The 23922-nt window shown below is 47.5% G+C and overlaps 1 protein-coding gene across 4 annotated transcripts in view; it reads right to left on the reverse strand.

Annotated features, from left to right (window-relative positions):
• MYLK (myosin light chain kinase) overlaps positions 1–23922 on the reverse strand; it is a 263559-nt gene that overhangs the window by 140649 nt on the left and 98988 nt on the right. The window contains exon 1 of one of the 4 annotated variants that reach the window (XM_062208979.1): positions 1057–1079. The exons of the other annotated variants lie outside the window; for them this stretch is intronic. The gene's annotated coding sequence lies outside the window, so the exon portion shown is untranslated. Of the gene's footprint in view, positions 1–1056; positions 1080–23922 lie in introns of those variants that run through there. 4 annotated transcript variants of the gene reach the window in all.

The following is a 23922-nucleotide window of genomic DNA, read 5'->3' on the forward strand; positions in this document are numbered from 1 at the left end:
AATATCCCCACACACAAACCCTTCTCTTCCCACTTCCCCAATAATTACATCGTAACTGCTGTTATGTTAACGTAGAATGTGTGCTACATCTTCACATGGCTCATTGCCAAGCCACGTGATACATTACAATGAAATTTATTGAGCTTTTCATTTCTGCTGGTGTTATTAATTCCTTTACTTTTAGTTTGCTTTGTTTAAGGATCCCAGCGTCTCAAGAGAATGACAATGGTCAGTAATGGTTAAACACAGATAACTCATCATTTTTTTCTCCCTCCTTTGGAAATATCTCTCCTGAGAAATTCTGTCTTCCTCCTCTGATCTGAGCTCCTGCTTTCCAGCCCTGATGCACAGTGGCTCTGGGGCAGTCCCCCAGTGTCCCCCTGGGAATATCTTGGTGTCTGCCACCCTTCTGGCAGAACATGTCCTCTGGTTTCCTAAGAATGAATACATGGGAAGTTAACATTTTTAGACCTGGAATTTTCAACAGTGTCAAAATTCTACCTTTAACTCAACTTACATTTTGTCTGGGGATGGAATTCTAGCTGGAAATTTTTTTCTTCAGAATTTTGCAGGTATTTGCAGGAGAACTGAAGGCAATTTTCCTGGCATTTGGTGTTGCTGTTCAGAGGTATAAAGCCATGCCAGGACTTGTGCGTGTATGTGTGTGTGTGCACGTGTGTGTGTGCATGTTTCTCCTTTTATTTATTTATTTATTTATTTGAGAGGCAGAGTTAAGACAGAGAAGGAGAGACAGAATGAGAGGACTTCCATCTACTGGTTCACTCCCCAAAACGTCACAATGTCTGGAGCTGGGCCAATCTGAAGCTAGGAGCCAAGAGCTTCCTCTAGGTCTCTCACATGGGTGCAGCGACCCAAGCAGGTGGGCCATGTTCCACAGCTTTCCCAGGCCATAAACAGAGAGCTGGATTGGAAGTGGAGCAACTTGGACTTGAACTGGTGCCCATATGGGATGCTGGCACTGTAGGTGGAGGCTTAACCTACTATGCCACAACACCAGCCCCTGTTTCTCCTTTTGGAATCTTTTCTTTGTCTTACCTGACAGTCCAGAATTTCATGATGACTTGACTTGCTGTGGGTCTTAATTTGGTTGTTGTTGTCATCTTTGGTGGATGCCTTTCCGTTTTAAGGAACTTTGGTGCTTTACCAATTCTCCCTCCTGTTGTTTTTTTCAGTTCTTTGCAGAGCTCCTAGGAGTTGGATATTAGCCCTATTAAGCTGGTGCTGTGTGTTGCTTTTCTCACTTATTTTCCACTTTGGTCTTTCCATTTCCCTGGGAGATTTCTCTGACACAATCTTTCAGCAAGTTGAATTTATTATTTTGGCTATTATAACATCAAAAACCCCTTTTTCAGTTGTCCAAAATTATTTTGAGTTCTTGTGTAATGGATGCAGCATCTTATCTGTGAGTGAAATAAAGTTTGTTGGAAGTTCTGTTTCCTGCAGTCCTCTGCCTCTCCTTGTTTGCTTTTTCTGGTTCTTTATGTCCCTCCTGTAACGGAGGCATTCTCTGGACATCTGATGGCCTTTCTTTGGTTTTCACATGTGTAAGTGCAGAAATGGAAAGTTTTGTGTGCACAGGCAAGGCCTTCCCGCTTGTAGGGCCTCACAGTAGAAAAAGGAATAAAAATCCCAACTCTCCCTGCTCACGTGTGGATCTGCTGTCTTCAGACAATCGGCTGCACAGAGCACCTTCCTCCTTTCTGCTGGAGGGCGAAGGCAGTGCTGACGTCAGCTCCTCGCACTTAGGCTGTCAGTGCGGGAAGACCACTGTGGGCAGGGACCCCGATTCCACCTGTCTGACTGTCACTCAGCCTCTCTCCCTCTGGAGGACAGCCCCTTGCCCTGTCTGTTGCTGACCCTCGCGTGGAGGAGTCGAGAGCTTGGCAGGTTCAGTCCCTCCACCGGCTGCCTGGGGGTGAGGGAGGAGCCTTGGCCTGGCGCGTGGACTGTGGGAGGGGATGTGGGCACCCACCTGGCCAGCATGACTCAACAAATCCTCAGCTTCACTCACACCTCAAGCCTTCAACGTGCTTGATCCTCCAATTTGTCAGCCTTTTCAGGAATCTTGTGGCACAGGCAGCCTTGCTTTTTACTGTTGTCACTCCCCTAACCAAAGGCAAACTACAACATCGGACGCTGAAACGCATCTCCCACGACTGTTTACTCATTCTCCAGCACCCACCGGTGTGCTGGCATCTCTCTTCTGCTGTTGTCTCTCCCCATTCTCTCAGTCCTCAAAGGTTTACAAGCTTTCATTTCCCTTTCTTTAAAAATTCATTTTAAGGATGGCACTTTTTTTGTTTTTTTAACAGAGAATCACAAGTGTGAGCAAGGATGTGGAGGAAAGGGAACCGTGGGTTGGAATGCAGACTGGCGCAGCTGCCGTGGACAACAGATGCAATTCCCACGTGGTCCAGCAGTTCTACTTCTGGGCTTACACCCCAAAGAGCAGAAGGAAGGCACTGGAACAGGTATGCATGCAACCATTCTCACACCAAATAGTGGCTGAGCAGGACGTCAAGTCTTACGATGGCGCATTGTCCCGCCTTCGAAAGGAAAGAGATTCCGACACATGCTACAGCACAGGTGAACCCTGGACACACCACGCTAAGTGAAATACGACAGTCACAGAAAGACACATGCTAAGTGAGATTTCCTAGAGTGGTCAAATTCCTAGAGAGAGAAAGTAGAACGGTGGTTTCCAGGGGCTCAGCAAAGGGAAATAAGAAGTTATTGCTTCACGGGCACAGAGTTTCAGTTTTATAAAACTTATAAGGTGAGAAATGTTGCAGAGATAGATAGTGGTGATGGCTGCACAACAATGCCAATGAATTTCATGCCATTGAACTCTATATTTCAAAATGGCCAAAATGGTAAGTTTCGTTACATATATTTTAACACAACTAAAAAAATCAATGAGCCATATATGCGGATCTATTTATGAACTCTGTTCGGTTTCAATTATCTATATGTTTATCCCTTTGCCAAATATTGCACTGTCTTTAGTACAACAAATAATGTAACTCAGACCAAAGCCACTTCATTTCAAATACTTCCAGTGATTTCTCTTTGTGCTGAGAATGGGAGCCAACTCCTGCCTGTTCCCCCACTCACACTCCTCTGTCCCTGAGGACTCTCCTCCTGTGGCACAGGCCCCTTCTCCAGGCCACCCAGGAGCAGCTCAGTCTGTTGGAGCACACGTGCAGCCCATGTAGTAAAGAGGTGAGTGCGGAGGAGGGTGTTGCTGGGAGCTGAGCAAGCATCTTGGGGCCCTTCTCAATACTGTATCTGCCCAAAGGAGCTGGGGCAGGGGTGACCCGAGAGTGTTGGGGCCGGAGGCTGAAGGTTGGGACCAACATTCAAGCTTGTCCCAGCTGGCAGATGGCTCCCAACAGCCCTGCCCACCTCAGAGCAGGATCCTTGGGGTCCCTGTGTTCAAGGGCGGTGTAAGTGCAGCCTGGGACTCCCTCTCCTGCAAACCTCTCTACGAGCAGTTCCAATTTGACCACAGCACGTCTCCTCAGCCATTCTGCCTGATTTACTGCTCTTGTCAATTCATTTCCATGTGGCACAGCTCTCTCACAAGCTATTGTTTGGGGACCTTAGGGCAGGGCCCCAGGGATGCAGGAAAGAGAAGACAAAGAACAAAATACCAGCACCCTTCCAATGAGGTCCTGCTGCGAGCAGGTGTTGTGTTGTGTACTCTACGTGTGTTTGCATCTGTGTGTATGTCTGTGTGTGTCTCTCTGTGTGTCTGTGTATCTGTATGTTTGTATATTTCTGTGTCTGAATGTCTGTGTGTGTATGTGTATGTTTGTGTGTCTATGTGTGTACGTCAGTCCTCTGACAGTTGTTGGTATATATAAGAGACTACAGAATGCCAAAGGGCTTGGAATCCTAGCTCAAAACCCACATTCAAAGCAGATTTAGACTTCCCAGTCTGAGCCACTGCAATATCTTTTCTGAAGGAGCATCTGGAAAAATGGAGGGAAAAGCTGCCCAGTTATTTAGTGAAAAACAAAACTCAAACTTTCCTTTCCCCCTCCTGCCAATGTCCCTTTCAACTCTGATCCTTGGGGAGGAAGGCACACAGGGGCTGGGGCCCAGCTGAGCTGGCACAGAGCATCCTCATCCCCAGGGGGTGACGGTTCCACAAACAACAGCTGCAGCCCCCGCCCCGCCACCCCCACTCCCCAAAGCCATGTGAGGGAGCAGTGTGGTGGGCTTTGTCTGAGCAACGGGGCCGGCGGAGGGGATTCAGGACTACAAGCTGAGGTTTGGTGGCAGGATCTCCTCTCTGTGCCTCCTAGAACATCCCTCTTCAAAGGATGAGGGGATGTGGCAGTGTGCACCAGGCCTGGGCAGTTACTCTGCTTTTCTAGTTACAGAGGAGAATAAGAAATCAAGGAGGGGCCCCTATCACACACGAGGCCTCGGGCTAGTCTGGGTCAGGGGCTGATGGGTAGGGCCAGGGCTCAAAAGGCTGCTCACAATTTTCTAGTTCAGCACTGTTGAAAATGAGCACCTGTGTGGCACCAGGGCCACCCTAAGACCTCCCCTGAATGAAGCAAGTTTAGCCACCCCTGGTCTAAGGAATGGGGAAGAGGTAAGGGGAAGTGGCAGTCTCACAGAGAGTGTCAGGAAGAGGCAGAGAGAAGCAATCTATAAGAAAAAAAAAAGGTTTTGGGGGGTCCTTGGTGGGGGCATGCTGTTGGGAGAAATCCTGCTAGCTCCTAAGAGGATGGCCGGGTGGTGCTGTTGAACAGGTTGGCTCTGGGTTAGGTCCTGGAAGGATCTACCAACCCGCTGCACCCTGGAGGAAGTGGACTCCTCCCATCACCACTCAGCCTCTAAAGCAGCCCCGGTACTGGGAATGCTGATGCAGCCCCTGCCTGTCAGCAACAACTCCCCAGCATGGCCACCTCACTGTGCTGGGGCCCAGCATGGCCTGAGCAGACCAGGGTGCTTGTCCCAGAAGCGGGGAGCAGGGGGACAGGCGGGTCTGCAGCCCAAGGCATGGACATGCCTGGGGCCCCAAGGACCCTTTCCCCTCATGGCAGGAAGCAAGCATGAGAGCAGTGCTGGCTCCCAAGCCATTTTCTGTCTTCAAACATTTTACTGCTAGGACCAGGGCAGTGTCTCCTCTCTAAGACTGGTGGTTTTGCGGGGTAGGGAGAAGAGGACAGCACCAGTGCTGCCTTGACCCTCAGCTTCTCTCCACCTGGTTTGCTGCCTGACGAGGTCTACAAAGCCACACGTGCAGGGGATGGCCAAGTTGAAATTCTCAGCTCTGCCTGCTCTGCTGTGGAGGCTGATGGATAGCCAGACACATGCAACAGGGAGAACCCTGACCTGAGTGACTTACCTAGCCCGTCTCTAAGGTAGGCTAAGGCCACAGCGCTCCTGCCCCTGGCCACAACAGACCCAATTCTCTACACATACCTGGAGACAGGGTACAGGGACAGAGGCACCATCTCTGGGTAGGCAGCAGTTATCTATAAGGCTGGAAAACATAAACCTGGGGCCAGTTATCTTCCTGCTGCAAAAGGGGATACTTGTAGTTCTGTCTATCTGTAGGGGAGCGTCATCCACCAGATTTCCCCTCCTGACTTTGTGCTTCGGAAATGTGCTCGTTGTACTCTGTTAGGTGGACACGGTCACGCTCCACAGCTGTGCACAGCTGGTGGAGACACGAGAGGAGCAACTCCGAGATGGCTGGGAGCTCACCTGCCCCTCTCTGCCCCCTGCTCCAGGGTCACTCACTCCACCTCCCCAATCACTCCAGCGCCCTCTGACCTCTCCCCACTTATGCTATTGGTGAAAGTTGACCCCATTTTCCAAACTGATGCACATCGATCCAATCGCACTGTTGACTGCCTAAAATCAGACTTGTCCCAGAAAGCCTGAGACAACAAATCACCATTACATCACCTTCCATATTTCTTTTGCCCAACAGCAAGCATGGGACCATATTTTCCATAAAAAATCAGGACACATTATCTGACGAGAGATTTATGGGCAGCTTCCAGGTGCAAGGAGGAGTTGGCGTTATAAAAGCTTCAACATCACAATATTGGAACGCCAAGGATATCTGGATGACTTTCCTGGAAAAAGGAGAATATTGTAAAGCAGAGCGGCTCATGACGAGCCGACATGACAGCACTTACAACAGTCAAGCAGGTTACGCTTTTGTTTTTTCCAGGTATATTTGGCACGGCTCACTATACACCTGTGAGTTACTCAAGAGAGGGGAGTAGACTTCACACCGTTAATGAAGTCCTCTTCAGGCCTGGTGTGGCCGTGAACCCCCAGACTGGACTGAGGGGATGGCTGACTCTCCAGCCTTCATGTCTCAGCTCAGGTGTCACTTCAGAGACACCTCGGCTGATTTTCCACACGAGGCGCTCACTGCGCCCTGGGCTCTCCCTGCAGAGGCCCCGCCATGGTTTATAACTCACCTGCATGCACACATACTCCTGCCCGCCTCACAGCATTAGGCTGCAGCTGCCTATGGGATGAACTGCAATGGCACGGCTCATCGATGATGGCCAACTCCCAACACAATGCCTGGCATGTGGCAGGGGCGCAATAGGTGTTGTTAAGTTAATGGCAGGGTCTCCGGTGGATTTTAGGACTCAATATTTCTCCGTTGCTCCACATTTTTCATCAACTTGAATTTATTCAATTTATGAGTAAATTATTTATTACTTGAATGAGGACTGCAAGGCTGCATGGGGGAATGATCATCGACACTGGGGCATAACGTATTGGTTGACAGAATCAATGTCCTAAAATGAAGGTCTAAATGAAAATAAATTAGGGGAAAACAGTCTTGTGAAGATTCCCAGTCTTAACCAGGCAAAAATCAGGGTATGGGGGTGGCTCGTGTGTGAAAGGAGCTGAACCGGAGTTTTCTAAGCAGTGTTGAATCTTAAGCTGCAGGAACAAGAGTATAGTGTGTGGACAAGGAGAGGGCAGTTCCATGCCACATCAGCATCGCTTACAGAATGCTTCCAGGCCCAAGGGCCACATGTTAATAGGGCACTGGGGAAGGGGCTCACAACCTGCAAGGTGATGACAGTGCCCAGCATCCAGCTGTTAATAGCTGCTGAATGAGCCTAAGGATTAGTTGATGGAAGCAAGAATCTTTAGCTTGGCATAAAAATGCTTCGTTCATTTTCTGTTGCTACAACAAAGTCCCTGAGTCTGGGTACTTTATAAAGAAAACAGATTTACTTAGCTCAATCTTTTGGAGGCTGGAAGCCCAAACAACACAGCACCAGGTCTGGTGAGGGCCTCACGGTAGACAGCATCACAATGGCAGGAGATCACATGGTGAGACAGGAAGCCAGAGAGCTTCAGGGGTCAGGCTCACTTTCTGATAACAACTCAGTCTCCTGGGAACTGATCAGGGTTCTGTGAGAATGATCTTACTATCTTCAGGGTAGCATCCCCAATGCCCTAGTCACCTCCTACTGGGCTCTACCTCTCAAAGGTTCTACCACCTCAACACTGTTACACTGAGGGCCACACCCCCAGCACATGTTCTCCTGGGTGACAAACCGCATCCAAACCATAGCACCCACCAAAAGGAGAACATGTCTGTTACCCGATGTGTGAGGTGCTCTTGTATAAAAGTCTCCATGGTGTGTAGCCCCAGAGGAAAGAACAGGATAAATGAGTCCAAAATCTAGGGAAGCAGATTCAGGCTCATCCAAGGAAGGATAGTAATGTCCGCACAACCTAAGGACCAACTGCCATGTGACAGACCCCATTCCAGAACGCTCCTTGGGAAGCTGGGATGTTGTCCGAAGAAGCCTTCATACCCTTCAAGATGCCTTAGAACCCAAATTCTGGTTTTCCAAGAATTTAACAGAACAGAATGCATAAAGATGAAAGAGAATATGAAAGAAATCTCCCATGTTTACTATAAATAATGAAGTGTATATAAATTTGCTCTTCTAATACAGAGCTCGAAGTGATCTGCTCCTTGAAGGCTTTTGTGTATTAATCCACAGAACTGTTTGGACCGAGCATTCTTTTAGGAGGTATTTCTTTAACCATTCCAGTTTCTTTCACTAAATTTTCAGGTTTCAATTTCTTTTTTAGTTAAATTTGGAAGTTCCTATTTTCTTAAAATAATATCTACTTGTTTCAAGATTTTTCAAATATCAGAGTTGACTCTGAAAAACTCTTTTGTCAACTTTGGGTCAGAGGTTAGAGTCTCCTTTCTAAATTTGATGAATACAGCATCATCTGTTTTTATTTGATTGGCCTACTTGGCCTTGCCTATTTCCTATTTCCAAAACTAATCCTTAAGTTTATTCATTAATATTGTTTCTATACTTTGTAATAAACTCATTTTTGCTTTTGTATAAATGTCTTGCTATACAGGGTTGGTGCTATGACACACCAGATTAAAGCTACAGCCTGCAGTGCCAGCATCCCATCCCATATGGGTGCTGGTTCAAGTCCTGGCTGCTTCACTTCCAATCCAGCTCTCTGCTATGACCTGAGAAAGCTGTAGAAGATGGCCCAAATCCTTGGGCCCCTGCACCCACGTGGGAAACCCGGATAAAGCTCCTGGCTCCTGGCTTCAGATCAGCTCACCCCTGGCCATTATGGCCATTTAGGGAGTGAACCAGCAGATGGAAGATCTCTTTCTTTCTCTGCCTCTCTGTATCTCTGCTTTTCAAATAAATAAATAAATCCTTTTTTAAAAAAAGTCTTGCTTTACTTTCCTTTGGCTTGTTCTAGTCTTTGATTTTGTGAGTTGAATGCTTGGTTCATTAGTTTTTAGTATTTTTTTTCCAATAAAAAGCATCAAAGGCTATGCACATACTTCTCACATTGGCTTCAGCCAGTTATAAACTAGATACTTGAAAATTAAGATTCTTTTCTTATGTAGTAGTTATTACTAGGTAGAAAGGGTTCACATACACATGCGCGCACACATACACACATTTCATCTAGGTGTAAACTTAAGAAAGGCAACAGTCCTGTAAAATTAAAGCTTCAAAATTTACTAAACAATTTTAGAAATATCAAAAATATATAAGTACTCTGTCCTTGAACTATAAGTAATCAGTGGGATTAAACCATTAACTATGAAAATATTAAAAAGCTACCTCAATTAACACCATTTTGGCTCTGATAAAAAAAAAATGCATATTAAGTAATGAAACAACCCAGAACAATTCTTTAACAAACTGTATTAGTAAGAATTTACTATACAATGAAGGTGATGTCAAACTACAGAGGAAAAAAATGGGTTGTTTAGTAGACATGGATAATTTGAAAAAATATATTTAGTATATTATTACAATTACACTCTATACTATACATGAAAACTTTCATTTTTATTAAGATATAAAAGGTGATCTGAAAGAAACTTGGATATAACCTTACAGATTTCAAGCAGACATCTTAAAGGTAAAAATTTTGTACAAAATAAATTTTATATAAATTAAAAGATTAAAAATTTCAATTAAATGTAGAAAGAAGTGAAAGTTGTTAATATAGAAAGCTTATATAATTAAGTAAAAAGAACAGAAAAAGAAAAAAACTAAGGGACAGTCACAAGAAGTTCATGAGGGGTAGTGACACAAAAAACTGTTTCAAAGTAATCAAGCAAATGTAAAATAAAATGTGACAACTGGAAAGAGTTTTAAACAGCACTGAGTGAGGGGCGCATCTGAGCTTTGCTTTCTCACCTGTGAAGCTAGTGCCATGCCAGTGCCGTCCTGCGCCCTCAGAAGGCTTTCCCAGCGCAGCCAGCCCTGCGAGATCAGGGCACCATGCTTCAGTGCGGGCAGAAGATCAAAGATGGCAAGGTGGGGACAGGCACGGGAGGCCAAGGCCAGCAGGGCCACCGCAGGGGGCTGGGGGCCAGGGTGGGGCTGTATGAGCAGGCAACGTGAAATTTTGGGGGCTTCCCTGGCAGAACACACATCCTCCACACAACCGGAAAACGGAGGGGAAAGCGCCTTCAACAGGAGACTTCTCAACCTTCTACTGCTGAGCGGAGAAGGTGTTGGGGAAAGAGGAAGAGTGGAGGTGTGAGACCAGTTTGGAAGCTATGGCAACACAGGTGAGAAATGCCCTAATATGCGAACAACAATCAGCACGCATTGAGTTCTGAGTGTATGCTAGGCACGATGCTAACCCTTTTGTATGTACTATCTCGTTTATTTTTCCCAATATCCCCATGAGAAGTTAAGAGGGAGAAAATAAACTGTTCAAGGTCACAAATGGTAGGTCAAACAATCTGACTCCTACATTCACCTGCCTTTGGGGAAAAAAGAGTTAAAAAGATCCAATAATTCCATTTCCAGTCTCTCTCTTAGGAACTATCAAAGATGTAAGTGATATGTTTAACTTATTTAAAAGATTAAATATCAGAAGCCGAAATGTTAAAAATATAGTCTATTTAAAATAATTATGATACATCAATAAGACAAAATACTATACCGTTATTAAAAATTGTTCTGGGGTTGGTGTTTGGCTTGGTGGTTAAAAAGCTGGCTGAAGAGCCCACACCCCATATTAGAGCACTCGAGTTCAGGTCCTGACTCCACTCTATTCTAGCTTTCTGCCAGTGTGCACTGTGAGAGGTGGCAGGTGCTGGTCAAGAACTTAGGTGTCTGCCACCCACATGGGAGACCCGGATGGAGTTCTGGGTTCCCAGCTTCAGCTTGGCCCAGCCTCAGCTCTTACAGACATTTGGGGAATGAACTAGAAGATGGAAGATCTCTCTCTGCCTGTCCAATAAATAAATAAAAATCTAAAAATTATCTTGAGGAATTTTAAAGATGAGAAAGTGTTATTAGTTAACAAGGCATCTTATAAAACTCTGGTTTTTAATATCCAGGCCACGACTTTTAATAATCATATACTTTCTTCCTGTTACAACAGAAAAAAAGAAATTATAACCATATACTCCCTGTTACAACAGGAAAAAAAAAAAGAAATTAAAAGGAAATCTGCCAATGTGTAAACAGCCAACATCTCTGTGTGGCAGAATTATTTTCTTTCTTATTCTTTCTGTATTTCAACAAAGTTTTTAATAATGAACATGTGAGGACAATTCAAAAAGCTCATGGAAAATGTATGCATGGATTTTCAATTTCGCTTTGCAACAAAATAAACTCACTTAATGCCATTTTTCCACAAACTTTTAGAAGTACCCTTGTGTTTTACTTTCATGGATAGTAAAATAAAAATTTTTAAACTTCACTTATTAAAATTCAAATAATGCCAAGGTACCAGGAGCACATTTTTAGAAAGGAAACTTAACAACAGGCTGGCACCGACTAAATGTGCCTCCAGACTAAGAGAGTGGCACACCGTCCTTGTCGTTCAGAAAATTCAGCTGAAATCAACAAGGCTGGTGAGGAGTCGGAACAAACCCCAGGGGGCTTCAGTGCAGCAGCGCTGGCAGCATCTGGAATGGACGCAGGAGCGCCGTGCTTTGAACAGTGTCCTCAGTCTCTGGCTGGTGCCCAGGGGACAACCGAGAAGACTTCAAAGGACGACGCAGCCCATCCATCAAGCATCCAGCAGGCGCATCCGCTCGTCACAAGAACTTGCAGTAGTTAACTCATCCCGCAAGGACTAGAGTCCGCGGGTAGCCCCAAGCCCTAGAAGAAACACTGATGGCTCAGCCCTGCCAAACCCTCCCCCCAGGTTCAACTGGTTTCACCCTTTGAGCTGGAGTCTGAAGCTGAGCAGAGCTATTGCCCGTCCCCAGCTGGAGTTGCCAGGGCCCTTGGCAGAGTCCCGGGGCTGAGCAGGGTCCACAGAGCGAGACAGCTCCGGGGTATGGAAAAGCAGGAGAGGCTGGGCGCCAACCTTCTCCCCAGCTGTTTTCAATAAGGCTCCACTTCTGAGGTTGCTGGCAGACCTCTGGAAAGATCTGAACCAACCTCACATAATGTTTTCCATCAAACCCACAATTAAGTAATATTCTCTTAACTCATGAGCTGCACATGAAACCTTTTTCCTGTCACTTCTCAGCTTTCCTTCTAAGCAACCTAAAGGCAGGTCAGGGCTTGTGTCACCGGGGACTGCACCAAAGGCCTCCAGAAGCAACGACCCTTCCTCTTGCTGCCGATCAAGGGTGGAGGGGCTGGAGTCTGGCCTCAGGAAGGAACGGCCACACTGGTACATCATTTCATCGAATCCTCCCAGCAGTTCTGCAAGGTCAGCATGACCATGCAAATTTTATAGGTCAGAGAAATGAAGTTCAAAGAAGATAAGGAACTTGTAGGAGGTCCCCTAAACTCATGCTTGTTCCTCCATAGTCCAGCCTCTTTCAGAGGAGTCAAACAGGACCATGGCAGGAAAGTTCCACGTATCGAAAAGCTATGCCGAGACTTCATGGTCTTTGGGCAAGATATCCCACTGGTGCTCCACAGAGTGTTTTTGAGAGTGCTGTTAAACACCACACCCTTACTTTGAAATTGAATGAGTTAATGACCCCTAGCAAGGAATGGAAAGTGTCCTACCTTCTCTACAAGGCCTTGTTAGTGCTTCTTGCCTGTAGTTTGTGTTGCACACGTTACAGTATTTTACAGTGACCACAGAGCACAGGGTGTTTATTCTTTCACTGGAAAACAGCTGAAACCCCTTCCCCTGCTACTGGGCTAGACACTGGGGATGTAAAGATGGTAACAGAGTAGTCTCCACTCCAAAAGGGCAGGCAGAGAAGATGGGGTCAAGATGGCAAATCCCATAAACTACACACCAGTAGTGTGTGCACATGTATTCGATCACTCCAATCAGACTGCATTGGCACTGAGCAGGATCTGAGCCTTCAATACTTCGTGTCTCATAGGGCCTAGCACCAGTTTCAGAGTTAGTACAGTGGCCATGGCACCTGCCTTGGAAGGCTTCCTGTCTGCTGGGGGAGGCATGATCCACCAGGGGTTCCAGTGAAGACAAACTGACAAATGTACTCTGAATACAGATCTATTTCTAGTGGAAAGACTGAAATTAGTGAATGTGTGGGGCAGGGCCATGAAGTGTGGACAGGAAGAGAGAACAAGAGAAACCAGTAGTTTGAGACTGAAGAGGGTTGCCTCCAGGTCTGTGCCATCTGCATCAGTCAGTGGCAGTGAACCTCCGGGAGGAAGGTGGTTCTGTCTGCACTGACATACCTCCTTATACACCTTGCATTTTTGCTCTCTCACTAATTTTCATTTGGGTTTTCTTATGTTGGCATTCCTTGACTAATCACCTGCTATGTACCAGGTGCTGTGTTAGGCACTTCTGTATTCTGAGCCCAAGGGTAGCTTGAGCTCTCTGGTTACCAGGATGAAGAAGTCTGACCTGAGCCTGCTTGACACATCTTGCCTGCCTGTCACCGCAGCAGGCCCCACCACGGGTCTCTGCCTTCCTATTTCCACTCTCCCGGCTGCCCAGCATCCCAGGCCCTGCTGGTCCTTGTGTGGCACTAGGACAAGGAGGGCAAACTGGAGGGAAGATGCAGACAGAGGTCTAATGATGCGTTCTGGCTTGGAGAGCTGCTGGGTGGATCCAGGGCAGAACCAGTCTGTGAGCTGTGGCAGGAAGAAGCTGGTGAATTTGGACCTCACACATCAGTGAGCAGATGGGCCATGAAAACTGGGACCATGTCCCACCCTTGCCTGAGGGCAAGCCAAGAACCAGCCTTTGGAGAAGCACTAGGGCATAGAAATGCCCAACTCTTTGCCCCATTAATCTCTCTACTGCCAATTAATCAATCCCAAGGAAACAGTATTGAATATGAAATTAAAAGCTTCAAGGGTACAGATGTTCATCTGAATTCAATTTTAAGAGGAAATATTAGAAACCACTTAAATAACCACCAACAGAGCACTCAATCATCAAATAGTAGTGTATCAAATTTAATGGAATATTAACCATTAAAATTATGTTGGCAGAGTGATCTGAAAAATGACTGACTTCTTGGGTGAAAAAAAGGATAAAAACATGAATGCTTTTAGTTATGACTACAGTTCATAAGCACCTATTATATTACACATGCACCAACTTAAACAATGCCAGTTCAATCACTCCAAAAAGACTTCATCACACTGAGCAGGACCTGAGTCTTCAGTACTTCATACCTCAGAGGCAGTGTTGCCCCCATTTTCTATACAGGAAAACGACTTACAGGGTAACCAGCAGGTTATCCCAGGCCACAGCCAGTAAAGGCTGGGATTGAATCAACAACAGTCAAGTCTGACTCCAAGCCTGCAGCCCTCCAGCGAGTCACTGGCCCCTGTAGATACTGCAGTTACCTCTACATTGAGAATAAGAGAAACAGGACACAACTGGCAAACAAAATGATGACATAGACCATTACTGTAAAGCAGAACCAAGGGTAGTTTTAACCTTCTTTCTACTTTTGCTCTTCTAAATTTTTTTCTATTTCATTTCTTTTTAAAGATTTACTTATTTGAAAGGCAGAGTGAAGGGGGAGAGGGAGAAGAGGTGGTGGTCAGGGAGAGAGAACAGATATCTTCCATCTGCTGTTTCACTCCCCAGATGCCCACAACAGTCAAAGCTGAGCCAAGCTGAAGCCAGGAGCCAGGAGCTCCATCTGGGTCTCCCACGAGGGTGGCAGGAATCCAAGTACTTCAGCCATCATGCACGACCTCCCAGGCACATTAGGAAGAAACAAGATCACCAGCGCAGAGTAGCTGGAACCCCAACCAGGTCCTCTGACCTGGGATGTGGGTGCCCAGGAAGCATCTTAACCTGCTGTGTCATAACACCCACCTTGCTTTCCTAAATTTTCTTAAGTGCGCATGTTGTATCTGTACTTTAAAACATTCTTGAAGCATGATCGTCAGAATGGTGTTACGGATAGATGAGTCATCTCATCGCATTACTGTGGCACTCCCCTCCAGAGCCAAGGTTCCAGTCATCCCCAATTGACCATAATCCGAAAATATTAAATAGAAATTTCCAGAAATAAACTATTCATAAGTTTTAAATAGCTTTTATTACAGGATATTATGAAAACTGTCTACTTTATTATTAGTTATTAATGCTAATTTCTTACTGTGCCTAACTTATAAAGTTTATCATAGTCTATACATAGGGGAAAGCATAGTAGACAGTGATTTCTGTGGTCTCAGGAATCCATGGGAAGCTTTGAAACATCTCCTCTGAGGATGGAGGGACCTCTCTGGTATACTGACCATGATTTTATTAGGCAACTGCTCTGTGCTGGTGCACTTCCGTCATGGCGTCCATCGTGCAACGATGATGCAAGCAGGAAGCATTATTCCCACGTCACCAGTGGGGCTCAGAGAACAGAAACAGAAGCAATTCAAGCCCAGCTCCATGGGCTGCAAAGTCTGTACTCTTTCTCTCCTCTTCCCTTCGCCCTGCTGCATAGAGGAACGTGGCTTCCTGCCCTGGCATTTTATGATCAGCTGGGCTCCGGTGAGCACATGTTTACAAGCATGGGGCTGGCCACTGCTCCCTGGAGTAGAGGTCAAGGTGAACTGGGCGTCCCAGAGGCATTCACCTGTACCCTGCCACAGCTCAGTGCCTCCCCTCACCCTCTTCACCCCTGAGGTCACATCCCTCACCTGGACACAGCGGCAGGCACAACAGAGAGATATGCAGGCCACACAGGAGACAAGGTGAAGAGCAGAAGAACCTCAGGTTCAGGAACAAGGCCAGGCAGACAACGGTGGTGACCCCAGTTCAGCAGAGGCAGAATGACAGAGCAGAGAATAATGACAGAGACACGGGCCCCAATAGCATCCCTCACCAACTTTAAAACCCAGACTGCCTCCCTTGCCTGTGCACAGCTGAGATCATATCTACGCACAGCTGAGATCATATCTACTCGCAGCCTCTCCAGTTCCTACCAGTTCCCACAGATGCTATAACCTGTGGTTGCATCTCCTGAGCCAATGGGTCTGTTTTTAAGGAAGGGAGAGTTTTAGGAAGCTTCTGTCAAATCCGCAGCCCATCTCCAGCAACTCTACCAGACTGCTCAGTGCTTGCTTCTTGATGCTCTTCTCTCCCCATCTTTATTACTTCCTACCCAGGTTGTCCCCTTGCTCTTCTCTGGCCCCTAACCTCTACTCCCACAGAAGATTCTTGGCATTATGAAATTTCATCTGGGGGCCGGCATTGTGATATAATCAGAAAAGCCACCACCTGCAACACTGGCATCCCATATGGGCAGCAGTTCAAGTTCTGGCTGCTCCACTTCTGATCCAGCTCCATGCTAATGGCCTGGGAAACTAGCAGAAGATGGCCCAAGTGCTTGGGCCCCTGCACCCACATGGGAGATCCAGATGAAGTTCCTGTCTCCTGGCTTCAGCCTGGCTTAGCCTTAGCCATTATAGCCATTTGGGGAGAGAACCAGAGGATGGAAACACTCTCTCTCTCTCTCTCTCTCTCTCTCTCTCTCTCTCTCTCTCTCACTGTAACTCTGCCTTTCAAATAAATAAAACAATTTTTAAAAAAGAATTTCTTCTGAAGGATGCATTCTCAAAGGAGGTGATAGAGATAAAAATTGGTTTTGGGGAAAGGGACAAAAAAAATCTAACTCTTTCTGCATAAGTGCATATGTACATTTACTGTGTTATATAAACAGATATAGAGCCTATACCTACACGTATTACCTATACCTATTACCTTTCAATTGAGGGGCTCCTTGTGGCATGCTAGAGAAAAGAAGCAGAGGTTGAAGACCACTGATCTATGAGCCCACTACGTGCTGAAGCACAGAAAACCCCTTCCCATGACAGCAGATCATCAGACACCCCACTGTCAGAAGTGAGCCCAGCAAGGTGCAGGGCTCAGCTGCCTCCCACGTGCTCCGCCACAGACAGCTGGGACTTTGTGTGACCTTTGTCCCCAGCTCTGAAGACCAGCACTCGTCCCTTGGGTGGTTACAGAGTCACCTGCTTCGGGAATGTGTGTTTGGACGCAGGTTTCCTGGCCTCACCTGCATGGGGCCGGGTGCCCACTTGGAGAACACGCTCTGCCAAGTGTCTCTGCTGACTCAGGCACCCAGGGGTCCAGAATTTCACCCCAAACTCCAAAACGTCCATACTGCTAAACACATGGGGCAGGGTCGGCTCATGTTATCACCAAGGAGGGTGGCCTGGGTCATTGTCCCCTGTTCTTGCAGGATCCCAGTGGGTCTCGACGTCCCCACCGTGGGCGGGTGACGCAGCCCAGTGTGACAGGCAGTGGACAGTACGTTCAGGTGCCTGGCTGCCCTCAGCCCTGGGCCTTTTACACCAGGATCCACATTTCCATGGATTTACCTTGCCTTCCTGGCTCTGGCTCCTTGGGGCTCCTTTTTCACTGTCCTGTCAGCTTCCCGTGGCTTGGGGGCGGGACTGAGCCAAGTCATTAACATTTCACAGCCAGCCCACCCTGGCTTGGGACCCATGTCTGCACCTAAAGGCCAGTCCTCCACAGGCCTGCCCTGCCCTGCTCTGCCGGGCTTCTCTGGGTGAGGACAGTGCCTGTGTTTCCCAGGGGAATTGCCTTGGGACCCAAAGTGTCACCAACTGAAAAAGACAAGCGAGGCCGCTGCTCATCCTCTGTGTCCCTCACCCAGCTGCCCATGCCTACTCAGCATCGTGGCTCCCACCCCCTCTCATGCCAGGGGTCCTGAGTGGAGGAGGGGACAGGGACCAACTTGAAGGGACCCTCAGGTATGAAAGGCAGCGTCAGAGCTGGCCTCTTCCCTTCCCACACAGCATCCTGGAGCCCAGGGCTGGTGCATGTGGAGAGGGCCCAGGAGAACCTGTGCAGGGTGAGGATGTGAGTTCCCTGCCTGCAGAGGCAGCGTCTGGGTTCTCTGCCCTCTCTCAATGCCAAGGGCACTAGCGTTCACCGAACCAAGTTCACTGAGACTGCGTCTCGGCACAGCCCCGACAGGCATTGTGCTTCCACACAGCACTGGGGTCCACGCGTGAGCATGGTAACAAAACCACCAGGTCCCTCCTCTCCAGTCCTATTTCAGCTTCATTTTTATGGCACCAAGGGATGTTCTAGCAGGGAGGGGCATCAGCGTCTCCTGGTCCGACCTCCTCATTTCACAGGGGAGAAACCTAAAGCCCAGAGGTTGGGGTCAGCTGGAGACAAAGATCCAGGCACATGACCCCCAGTCCAGCCCCCACCCCCGATCATGCAGTGAGTCTTCAGGGAAGCCAGCTCCCTACAACAGCCCACAAACACCCGGGGAAGAAGCTCACAGAAGATGGCACCTTGGCACCACCAGGCGGACCACAGTGCCCAACATACTTAAGTCCACCCTTGCCTAACTTCACTGAGTACCTGCCCTGGGTAGGGACCATGCTGGATGCTTACAGAGGTGAGCAACAACCTGTCTTCAAGAGGTTCTCATCCTAGAAACAACCAGAACATAAAGGCAAAGGCATGGAACAGCAGAAAACCCCAGGTGATTCAAAAGGCCCAGAGACCATGACTGGCAAGGACAAGCAGGACGGGCTTGCCAGAAGAAGTGACATTTGGAAGAATCTGAGTACAGCACTCTGAGTCTGAGCCACAGCCTCAGAAAGCATAACAGGGGGCTGGTGCTGCGGCGCAAGTGGGTAAAGCTGCTCCTGCAGTGCCAGCATCCCATATGGGCTCCAGCTGGAGACCTGGCGGCTCCATTTCCGATCCAGCTCTCTGCTGTGGCCTGGGAAAGCAGTGGAAGATGGCCCAAGTCCTTGGATCCCTACACCAACATGGGAGACCCAGAAGAAGCTCCTGGCTCCTGGCTCCTGGCTTCAGACTGACCCAGCTCCGGCCATTACAGCTATCTGGGGAGTGAACCAGCAGATGGAAGACCTCTCTCTCTCTCTCTCTGCCTCCACCTCTGCTTCTCTGTAATTCTGCCTTTCAAATAAATAAAATAAATCTGAAAAAAAAAAAAGATTCCTAATGATTTAAAAGAAATAGGCTTAAAAAAAAAAAAGAATGAATGAAAGAAAGGATGACAGAAGTCCAAAAGGCAAAGCGTAGGGATGGTGAAGGCCAACATGGGCCTGGCCAGCAGAGCAGCCGAGAAGAGTGTGGGTCCAGGGCACAGGCTGGGCATTGTAGAGAGAGCCAAATGCCAGGTTGAGCTCCTGAACTCAGAACAAGGCACCTGGCCAGACAAGAAGTGCTCAAAAGCTGCTTGCTGGAAGAACCTCACAGTAGATGAAGGGGCTGAGAGGCACCCCTGGGAACACCAGGAGGCAGCCCAGCTCTACCAGCCAGCCTTACCCCTCTGGGGTCCTTGGGGTTTGGACAGATCTAGCCCAAAGTAGGCGAGTGGAAGCCTGGTCTCTGTCTCCATGCTCTCCTGGAGAGCACCCTGCTCCCACAGTCACTGGCCCACTCTGCATTCATTTCCCTCCATGTGACTCTGTGTCTCCTTCCCCGTGTGTTAAGAAGTGGGAGAGAGGGTAATTGGCACCCTCTATTCTCAGATGAGCCTAGAAGGGCTTCATATGCTGTAGAATGCTACACAAATGCACGGCAAACCATGAAACATGAGACATAATCAGAGCAAGCTACAAAGAAAGCCCTAATGCCCAGACATAAGTAGACTTTGGATAAACAACACCATGTTAAAGGAGGGGGAGGTTCACTGTCACAATGACTTGGCCAATCTGATTTGCAGGTCCCAGGTACAGCATCCTCCCAAGTGACGGCCCACTCTTCCCGTTCTGAACAACCAGCACAGTGCCCAGCTCCGTGAAGAGTGCTCAGTAACCCTCAGGTCCACACTCCAGATCTATCTGAACTATAGGCAGAATATGACTTCAGTGAGACAAGAGACCGATATCTAGAAAACTGACAGATGGGCGAACAATCTCTCTTTACTGGACACCCACCTGGAGCTGGCACGAGGTACGTTTTAAAGAATCAGAGCTGTGACAGAGCATAACACACTGCAGTAACCAGATCGCAGGATCTGCCATCGTGGGAGGGCCTTAAGGAGCACTTGGATTGTGATTGTGTGAGAAGGAATCTGAGACTTGGGGGTGGGGGGATCAGTGGTGTGTTGAAAGTTTTAAGACAACTATGTTGGAACTGGAACCACACTCCAGGGCTCTTTCCACACACACTATGTTAATCATCTAATTAAATTCTAAACTGTAGAGTGCAGAATACAACCCCCCACCCCAGACTGTGGCAATGAAGAAGACAGTGGGCTGGAAGAGCAGGGAAAGGTTTCCCAGAGGAGGAGGAGCTCCGTCTGTCACTACCCACGTTGGTCACTCTTGGGTTGCAGGATCACTGAAGATGGTGGTCATGCCTGGCACGCAGAGGAAACTTTACTCGTGGTCACTTTTATGAAAGCAGCGTCTCAATGACTAACTTTAAAGTTGGAAGGAAGTTGTATATTATAAGAAATCAGAACATCTTGACTTCTGCAGAAACTGTATGCATGGAAGCTAATGAAGCAGATGCTGGTACTATGTCCCCTGCCTGGGCCGATCCCCGCTGACGACTGCCAAACCCAGCACTTCATTCCTCCTCCCTCTGGCCATGCTGACAGAGTAAGGAGACCTCATCTGGACGCCCCGTCTCTCTGGGCTCATTTTGCCACTCAGCTTTGTTTCCATGCCCAGGCCGACAGTAGAGATAATTGGAAACATGTTAAGACAATCGGGGCCTACAGGCCTCATTAGTGGGGAGACAGACACATCCGCACAGTGCCAGCTTTCTCTTCCCCAGGAGGTGAACCACCACGTAGATCTTTCAGAAACATGGACACTTGCAGGATGTGCAAGAAAAAAACAATGCTATGTACATGGTTCTGAGTCCCCTGCCCATGGTAGGCAGGGAACATGTCGATGCTTTTATATGGAGGTGGCCAGACTGTGCCCGGTGTCATTTATGGGTGAATCTACCAAAAATGACAAGCATGTGATCATGTAATAGCTGCCTTATTGAGGTTTGATTAATGACCTCGCTTTGAGCACACACAACACTGCTCAGAAGGCCTCTGTACCAACTCCTTTCCTTCTTCCCCAGGAGGAGCCAGGGCAGAGCATCGGAAGCAGAATTCTCGGCAGAGCGCACTGATGGTCTCACTGCCCCGTGACATTTGGCCAGTCTGGGCCCCAGGAAGGCTGGCCCATCATCAGAGCTGCCAGCAGAGGAGAGTGTCGCCTCTTTCCTCAGAGCCCTGTCAGTGGTATCTTGGTATCTTTCAGTTGCTGGTATTTCAGCTACATAAATACTTTCAAGGTATTTGAATTTCCACTTGTTTACTTGCCAGCAGCATTGTGTAATATATTTTGATGTAGGGTTACATAGTTTCCCATGCCCAGACTTTCTTAATTTCTTTCGTCGTAAACTGTGTATGCCTCGTGGATGATTAATCAAAGAAAATTCAGACACTGAACTTAGCTAGCTGTACCAAATCTTCTCACAGGCGTTTTCATTGTGCCTTTCAAAAACTGCAGTGGTAATTCCTAGCTATGATTTTAAAAAAAAATATTCAAGCAAAAAACGTAAAAAAAAGAACGTAAGCAAAAGGTCAAAGTTGAGTGTATAAAATTGCCAATGACTTATTCTCCTCTTTTCTTCTGTAGTTTTTCCTGTGCCTGCAAAAACATCACTTCCCGGCTTGAACTCTGCAAGTCATCTCTCTGTTCCTCTTCTCATTAACTCCATAATTCTAAATGACATCTTCTGTGTCTTTTCCTTCATCTGAGGATTTAGAGAGCAGTGAGTGGAGTCCCACTATGAATGCCAAAGAATTTCTCTGACTTACACTGCCTCCTTCCTGCAAGTCCTTTTTAAAATTTTTATTTATCCTTTTCTTTATTTGAAAGGAAGAGCAATGAAGGAAAAGGGCAAGGGGAGAGAGAGGGAGAGGGGGAGAGGGGGAGAGGGGGAGAGAGGGGGAGAGGGAGAGAGGGAGAGAGAGAGAGAGAGAGAGGATCTTCCATCTTTTGGTTCATTCCCTAAATGCCCAAAACAGTCAGGGCTGGGCCAGACTGAAGTCAGAACTCCATCTGGTCTCCTACATGAGTGGCAGGAACCCAAATATTTGAGCAGTCATCCAATGCTTCCCAGGTGCATTAGCAGGGAGCTGGATGAGAAGCAGAGAAGCTGAAACTTGAAACAGCACTAGGATGCCGGGTGCCAGCTGGTGGCTTAACCTCCTGCATCACAACATCTGCCCCTGCCAGTCCTGATTTCGTTATTAGAACTTTTACTGGTTATTTCTGGCAAGATCACAAACTCAGATGCCTACGGAAGCTGGGCAGGACACAAGTATGCAGAGTGGGTTGGGACAAGAGACACCTTTCTGCTCATCTCCCAGTTCCCCTCTGTGAGTGCAGACACGGTGAGGGGAACAGTGAAGTCTTGATTGGCAGCAGACACTTGTCCTTAGTGTTGAGAGATGATTGGGATTTGTGGGGACTGCAGCAACCTGGGAAAGCCATGCTTGGACACAAGTGTGGCCACGTGGCAATGCTGCCACATGCTATTTTTTTTTCAGGAAGGTCATTTATAAGTGAATTGTACATGTAAGCTTTCCATCTGTACCTCTCAGCTCAAACTTTTTGAGAACACTGATGGCCAAACACAAAGAGTCTGTGCGCCACATATGGCCCATGAGTTGATAATTTTCACCTCTATCATTATGGTTCTAATCCACATATACTTAAACCTCTGTTGCAGACCCATTCAAGTTAAGACAACTTTTCTTCACTTCCAATTGGTAAGATGAGGACGTTAGTGTCCTTATATTTTTCTCTTCTGCTGTCTCTACCTTACTAACCACTGTTTCTTTATTTTTGGCTTGCCAAAGCTCACAGAATTCACTTTCTGTTCTGTAACTATCATTGACACTTCTGAGCATGCCTACAGGCTGACCTGAAAAATCAGAACAAGGGATGGGAATTTGGTACAGTGGTTCAGATGCTGCTGGGGACAGCCGTATTCCCATCAGAGGCCTGGATTCGAGTCCTAGCTCTGCTTCTGATTACAGTTCCTGTTTAATGCACTCTGGGAGGTAGCAGGTTTTGGCTCAAGGACTTGAGTCCCCACCATAGATCTGGTAGACTCAGGTGGATGGCAGGTAGTTCCAGGCTCCTGGCTTCAGCCTGACCCAGCCCTGGCTATATTGAACACTAGGGAATAAACTAGCAGGTAGATCTCTCTGTCTCTTTCTCTGCATTTCAAATAAATAAATTAATTTTAAAATTTTTTGAAAACAAGAACAATTGGGGTCAGTGTAGTGGCATAGCAGATAAAGCCACAGCCTGCAATGCTTGCATCCTATATGGGTGCAGGTTCATGTCCTGGCTGCCCCACTTCTGATCTAGCTCCCTAGTAATGTACCTGGGAAAGCAGAAGATGGCCCAACTGCTGGGGGCCCTGCCACCCACTAAGGAACCCAGATGAAGCTCCTGGCTCCTGGCTTCAGCCTGGCTCAGCTCTGGCCATTGCAGCCATTTGGGGAGTGAATCAGTGGATGGAAGAGCTCTCTCTTTCTCTCTCTCTCCCTCTCTCTCACTCTGACTTTCAAAATAAAGAAATAAATGTTTCTTTTTTTAAGATTTATTATATTTATTTGTAAGAGTTACAGAGAGAGAGGTCTTCCATCTGCTGGTTCACTCCTCAAATGACCGCAATAGCCAGAGCTGAGCTGATCCAAAGCCAGGGCCCAGGAGCTTCCTCCAGGTCTCACATGGGGGTGCAGGGGCCCAAGGACTTGGGCCATCCTCCACTGCTTTCCCAGGCCATAGCAGAGAGCTGGATTGGAAGTGGAGCATCTGGGACTCAAACCACTGCCCATATGACATGCTGACACTGCAGGCCAGGGCTTTAACCCACTGTGCCACAGCACTGGCCCCAAAATAAATCTCTTAAAAAACAGAACAAATTTTTTTTAGTAATATTATACTGGAC

Source organism: Lepus europaeus, chromosome 2 (genome assembly GCF_033115175.1).
Source record: "Lepus europaeus isolate LE1 chromosome 2, mLepTim1.pri, whole genome shotgun sequence".
Taxonomy (NCBI): Eukaryota; Metazoa; Chordata; class Mammalia; order Lagomorpha; family Leporidae; genus Lepus; species Lepus europaeus.